Raw genomic sequence first — 6,606 nt, forward strand, 5'->3', positions numbered from 1 at the left:
AAAACTGTCTGCGTTTTTGAGTGATGCTCCGAATAAACGTGTTTCTTTCTTTCTTTCTTTCTTTCTTTCAAAAAGAAAGCACTTGTGTTTAAAAAATTATTTATTTTACTTTGTAAGCAATAATAAAATATAATATACATATACTAATAGTATAATAATCGCGGTGTAAACACGAGAAGGAATAACAAAATTGTAACTCCAAGTCTCCGGCCGCGCAAAGTAAACGTCTCCTTTCTGGTATTCGCGTGTATAATAAAATCCGACAAACAATTTTGGAATTGTCTCAACATAAATTTAAAGTTTTTATTAAAAAGAGATTAATAGATAAAGCGTATTATTCGGTGTAGGATTACATAATTGATAAAGATGTGTGGACTTAGTGACACTGTAGTTCATGCAGGATATTACTAATTTTGTACTAAAACACAGTTTATGTATTATTTTCAAAAGTGTAACTGCGATGTTTCTTGCCGATTTTTCTCTGTAGAATCTACATTCCGAATCGGTGGTAGCTTTACTTTTACAAAAATAATAAAACCTTAAAATTTTAATTTGTAAAATGGCGATTCGAAATTGAATAAAGTTATTTTTGGTTTTGATTTTGATTTTGATTAAGACTAATAAAAATTAAAAAAAAATGTTTTCAAGCCGGTAATGAATATTCATTGAAGTGAACAGATTATATAATCTGTTCACTCTTGAGGTTCCTAAAACTACGAAGTCATTATTTCAACGCCTTGAATAATGTAACTTATTTAAAGTGTTGCATAATATCATTCTAGTTCTAACTTGAACACGAATTATTACTCATTGGGTTTACCAAAAAACAACTGTAAAAAAAAACATAGAAGCAACCAACAAAAATAAATAAAGTTATACAAACCTTTTTAAAAAATTCTCGTACAATGAAAAAATCAGCGATGTTATTAAAACTTTTTCCCGCTTATGTATTTTTTTTTTAAATTGACACTGATATTTTAATTATGACTAAGGAAATAATTTTAAGATTAAAAAAAATATTTTCATTTAAACAATGATCAGAAAATTACTGACAGTTGCCGTAAGGAATACATTCATAAAATAAAATAATAATTTGTTAATACTTAAAGAAATAAATGAAAATAAAAAAATCCACCTAGAAGTAACTTCACAGACTAAAAATAATCTCCAAGAAAACTTTTATATAAATACTTATATAAAATAATATAAAAACTTATAAATAAGTATTCACGCACGAACACATATATAATTTCCGCAACTGACGTACATGTAAATCACATGCTTATATAATTATGATGTAGAATTATATTTTATGTAAGCATATTTTGTGTTTCTTTACTGATAAGGGAAACCGTGAGAGTTAATCGAGGTCTTAGTTCTAAATATATTAATATATTTAACTGACATTTAGAGTAGATTAGATATATAAAAAAACTATAGTAGCAAATCAAAATATGATATACCGATCGTTCTAGAGTAATGGTGAGATCTAACAACTACTTTTCGAGCTATATCTAATAATGCGTTTTTACTTGACGCTTTTTTTTCGTCGACCTACGTTGTATTATACCGCATAACTTTCTACTGGATGTACTGATTTTGATAATTCTTTATTTGTTGGAAAGGAGATATCCCTAGTTTAGTATCGTGATAAGAAAACCAGGATCTGATGATGGGATCCCAGAGAACTTGATGGAAATTCTTGAAAATCCGCAATAACTTTTTACTGGGTGTACTGATTTTGATAATTTTTTTTTTTTGTTGGAAAGAAAATATCCTTAGTTTAGTACTATGATAAGGAAACCAGGATCTGATAATGGAATCCCAGAGAAATCGAAGGAACTTCTTGAAAATCCGCAATAACTTTTTACTGGGTTTATCGAAAGCTGATGTTTGTCATGTGGTCACATATAAATTTCATTGAGATCTGATAACTAATTTTTGAGTAATCTTTGATAACGCGTAGTTACTTGACTATTTTTTCGTCGATCTACGTTGTATTACTCGTCGATGTAATTGAAGTCGGTTTTTTTTCGTTTGCGAGCAAACACAATTATTACTAAATGCATATGGATGTATAAAGGGTATATATACTAAAATAAAATTTTTTACATTTTTTTTTCTGTCTGGCTGTTTGTTCCCGCTAATACCTGAAACGGTTGGACCGATTTTTACGGGATTTTTGCTGGCATATAGTTGGTGTAATAAGGAGTAATTTAGGCTACTTTTATTTTTGAAATTTATTTATTTTGTAACTCTGCGGACTGAAAAATATTTTTTTTTTGTTAAATTCCATGCGGATGAAGCTGCGTTTCATCAAAGACCACATAAAGCCGACGCTCCCGAATGCTATTATAGACATTTGAAATAGTTTATTCGACAACGGGAAAGGCGGCAAACAAACGTACACGTACCTGATGGTTAGCGGCTGCCTTAGCCGCACGCATGCGGAGGCAGGCGCAGGACACCCTGTTGCGGCGGTGGACGGAGGACCTGGCCCCGCCGGTCCCCGGGCAGTGTACGGTGGACGCGGTCAGGCCGGTCCTTCGGAAGTAGGTGGGGCGGCGGTTCGGGCCGCTGACCTTTCGTTTAGTGCAGGTATTTTCCGGACATGGGTGCTTCGGTAAGTACCTACATCTAATCGCGAGAAGGGAGGCGACTCCAGCCTGCCACGAGTGTCGGGCGCCAGAGTATAAAGCGCTGCACATGCTGGAGGTATGTGTCGCGTGGACCTCGCAGCGGCGCGCGCTTTCGGCGGCCCTCGGAATCACTCACTGCCGAGCGTCGTAAAAGCCATGCTCGACAGAGAGAGTCGACAGTCGAGATCGTGGCAGGCGGCGGTTTCCTTCTGCGAAGAGGTAATGACGCAGAAAGAGGGCAAGGGGGAGACGGTTTGCCCACCTCTTCCTTGCTCGTAATAGCCCCACTATTACGAGCAAGGAAGGAATCCTCCGACTATCGGCCGACCGGACGACACGACCCCACATGTCTGAGGGGTGGCCTTGTTGTGAGCGAGGCCACCCCCACCATTGTGCTGGAGCCCTGAGGTTTCGTCTGGGCCTACCGCCTGGGCGAGGTGGCGCATGCTAGCGCGATCCCATCTCGTCTTACCCAGGACGACTGCTCACACGTGGTAGTTTTTTAGTCAGTAGGAGTTTGACATAACCCCTGGCGCCCCCGCGCCGGATGGTATCTATAATGGATTTTGCCCACGTAAAAAAAAAGCTTATGGAAGGCTGCAACACCCACCCTACTCCTGATCCTCCCCCAGAGCTCTGAAGACTTTACTCACCACAGTAACACAACACTACTTGACATATACAATGTTTATTACTATTTCTGTTCTATGAAAATAATCAATATTGTTGTGGATGTACGCAATATTATTGTAAATGTACCATGATGTAATTGTAAACATATCTGATTTATTGAAAACTCACTTGAGGTCAAATGTAATGAAGATAGTATAGTACTTCATAGGAGGTTTTTTCATTATATTAAAATATAATCGGTTGCATTACCTCGTAATCACGACTCGATCATATTAACAGTAGATCTATATAAAAACAAATCGCCAAAGATTATAAATAAATAGATAAATAAATAAATAAATAAACGTCTAACACTCAACGGTCCCACTAAGACTTATTCTTTTGTCGGGGGTCCGGGTACACACACAATACTCAAGCATAAAACTATTTTGATAGTACGGAATTTACCGTGATTATCATTTAAGATTACGATACGATAGATTCAGCCTGTAACATCCCACAGGCCTCTTTCTCCATGTAAGAGAAAGATTAGAGCTTAATCCACCAAGCTGCTTCACCTCGGGTTGGCGAATATGTTTCCTACTAGGAGTAGTGATCGCTATCAGGTGTCTTTGATAATAACAGGGATCGACGGCTTAACCTTCTCTCCGACGCACGGTGGGGAGACCTACAAGAACAGACCTCCAAACCGGAAAGATATATTTGTACAAATACAAATATGCATCCCGAGCAGTAATCGAACCTGTAAACCGTCGGGGTTTTGGACGACTACGCGAACGACTACACCAGTGTTTATTGTCATTTAGATACTTAAAACAAAATGACGTAGAATCAAATGTGTTCATCTGTGAAAGTTTAAAACTAATACCATTTATTTCACTGTTGTATTGTATTGTATTGTTGTGGGCTCGGTTTTCCGCATTTAGACACAAAAGTGGTCCGTTATGCGTGATAAGAGGGCTGACTAGTTCAGTCAGCCCAGCTCCTTCCAGAAGCTCAGAAGCCTCCTGGGGCGTTCACAGGCTTCTCGGAGCGTCCTTATTTCACTGTTAATTGAATAAATAATCTTACTTTTTTTTAAAGTTTAGTCTTAATTTCTAGGAGGTGACTTTTTACTTTTTATGTGTATTCGAACGAGAAGGTATCGCTTATCCATACGTTTTGAGACTGAAACTTGATAAAATGCATTATCAAGCACCTTTTTTATTATAGGTACTTTGAATATTATTGTATATATGTAATGCTATAATTATGTACCTATGTTTTATCAACATATTTTTTTAATTAAGGTCGGTAAACAAGCGTAGGGCTCACGTGATGGTAAGTGATAACAGTAACTTATAGAATCCTGCAACACCAGAAACATCGCAAGCACGTTGCCGACTCCTGCTTTTCGTTGACCTTTTGGAAAAGTCAGTTAGTTATAGTCCAAGATCCCAGACCCTAGACCTTCCTTATTTTATGATTTCCAATATATATATACAATACTAGCGGACCCGGCAGACTTTGCCCTATCCGGAAAACAGCTACCAAATTTGATAGCTTACATACCGATAGCAGCGCCACCTACCAGGTCCAATTGAGATAAAAACTACCATATCTTTCAAGTTAGACCAAATTACAGATGCTTACAAAATTTAATAAAAATTGATTCAGTAGTTTCGGAGCTACTTACCGATTGCAGCGCCACCTACTGGGTCCAATTGAGATAAAATCAACCCATTCTTTCAAGTTGGACCAAATTACACATGCTTACAAAATTTGATAAAAATTGGTTCAGTAGTTTCGGAGTTACATACCGATAGCAGCGCCACCTACCAGGTCCGATTGAGTTAAAAACTACCCTATCTCCCAAGTTGGACCAAATTATAGATGCGTACAAAATTTCATTAAAATTGATTCAGTAGTTTCGGAATTACATAGTAGTAGCAGCGCCACCTATCGGGTCCAATTGAGATAAAAACTACACTATCTCCCAAGTTGGACCAAATTACAGATGCTTACAAAATTTGATAAAAATTGGTTCAATAGTTTCGGAGTTACATACATTTAACATTTTCATTGTTAACGCCCACCCCCGCAATCCTTATTGGGGATGAGTTATCATAAAATCCGCTCATTGATTCTTTCTACATCTCATATAGGAGATTCGTACCAAATTTGGAGTCGATAGGAGCTATAGTTTATAAACGGGAATTTTCCTTTGGTAACGCCCTTGCAAATTATAATAAGTAATGTGAAATAGCTAGTTGTAATACCATTTTTACGGTATGTAAATTAAATTAAAATGCGGTATATGATTATAATCAATTTATTCATTAATAACGTATGTAAAATGCGCCCTAATATATTGTTTAACATTCCCTTAGAACTTATATTGTCTACGCAGGAGATCCGAATTAGAGATGATCTTCACCTATCTGTTTAATGAATGAAAATTGTTTTATATTTACTTGATAATGGATTAAAATTAATGTTTAATGGATAAATATTGTTCTGTGGCTGAAAAATTCCCGGTCAGGCTGAATGTAATTCATGAGTACAAACTTACATACTAATATTTTCACAATATACTCATGTTTGCTAAATATATTATACATGTCTCTAATTTAAACTAAGATATTCTTAAAAACACTATGGTATTTTTATTTATTTATTTATTCTTAATGTACACCAAAATACAGACACATATAAAGAAAGATACAATACAAAATGTACAAAGGCGATCTTATCGCTAAATAGCGATTTCTTCCAGATAACCTTTGGGTACGGGCACGATACAGTAGCAGCGGTTAGAAGTATGCACAAATTAAGTTTAATTAAAATAATATAAGTTTAATTAAAATAATATCAATTAATTATTAAAATTACAAATTAATTAATAATTAATTATTATTTTATTACAATGAATACCTTAAAAACTAGATCAAGTCGTCTTTCATTGAATAATTTGATATATTTTGATTAAAAGAAAAATATTCTACATCATTATATTTATTATAAATATTAAAAAAATATAGTATATTATTGAAAAAATGGCAAGTTGATTAAAAACGTGAAACGTGAAAGGAGGTAGAAAAGGAAGAAAACACACACACAGACACACACACGCACGGTTTCATTAACTTTATATAAGAAATATTATTAAAAATTATTGGCCAAGTTTCCAAAACTCTGCCGCCGTCTGCCGTCTGCCGCAACAAAACTTTCCATTTACTATAATTTTATACTAAAAATACTATTGCAAATTTATCAATATCAAGTATCAATCAAGTTGAGATTCTTTTAATATCACATTATGTTCTTTTTGTTTTGATAATATTATTATTTCACG

Source organism: Melitaea cinxia, chromosome 11 (genome assembly GCF_905220565.1).
Source record: "Melitaea cinxia chromosome 11, ilMelCinx1.1, whole genome shotgun sequence".
NCBI lineage: Eukaryota > Metazoa > Arthropoda > Insecta > Lepidoptera > Nymphalidae > Melitaea > Melitaea cinxia.